Raw genomic sequence first — 772 nt, 5'->3', positions numbered from 1 at the left:
TAAGCAGGGTGACAATATACACCCTTGACGTACTCCTTTTCCTATTTGGAACCAGTCTGTTGTTACATGTCCAGTTCTAACTGTTGCTTCCTGACATGCATACAGGTTTCTCAAGAGGCAGGTCAGGTGGTCTGGTATTCCCATCTCTTTTAGAATTTTCCACAGTTTATTGTGATCCACACAGTCAAAGGCTTTGGCATAGTCAATAAATCAGAAGTAGATGTTTTTCTGGAACTCTCTTGCTTTTTCCATGATCCAGTGGATGTTGGCAATCTGATCTCTGGTTCCTCTGCCTTTTCTAAACCAGCTTGAACATCTGGAAGTTCACGGTTCACATATTCCTGAAGCCTGGCTTGGAGAATTTTGAGCATTACTTTACTAGCATGTGAGATGAGTGCAATTGTGCGGTAGTTTGAGCATTCTTTGGCATTGCCTTTCTTTGGGATTGGAATGAAAACTGACCTTTTCCAGTCCTGTGGCCACTGCTGAGTTTTCCAAATTTGCTGGCATATTGAGTGCAGCACTGTCTTTTTTTTTTTTATTTTTAAACTTTACATAATTGTATTAGTTTTGCCAAATATCAAAATGAATTCATCACAGGTATACATGTGCTCCCCATCCTGAACCCTTCCCCTCCTCCCTCCCCATACCATCCCTCTGGGTCGTCCCAGTGCACTAGCCCCAAGCATCCAGTATCGTGCATGGAACCTGGACTGGCATCTCGTTTCATACATGATATTTTACATGTTTCAATGCCATTCTCCCAAATCTT

The sequence above is a fragment of the Bison bison genome, unplaced genomic scaffold (genome assembly GCF_000754665.1).
Source record: "Bison bison bison isolate TAMUID 2011002044 unplaced genomic scaffold, Bison_UMD1.0 scf7180017864243, whole genome shotgun sequence".
NCBI classification, from domain to species: domain Eukaryota; kingdom Metazoa; phylum Chordata; class Mammalia; order Artiodactyla; family Bovidae; genus Bison; species Bison bison.
The sequence above is the reverse complement of the archived record's forward strand: the minus strand, read 5'-3'. Positions refer to the sequence as shown.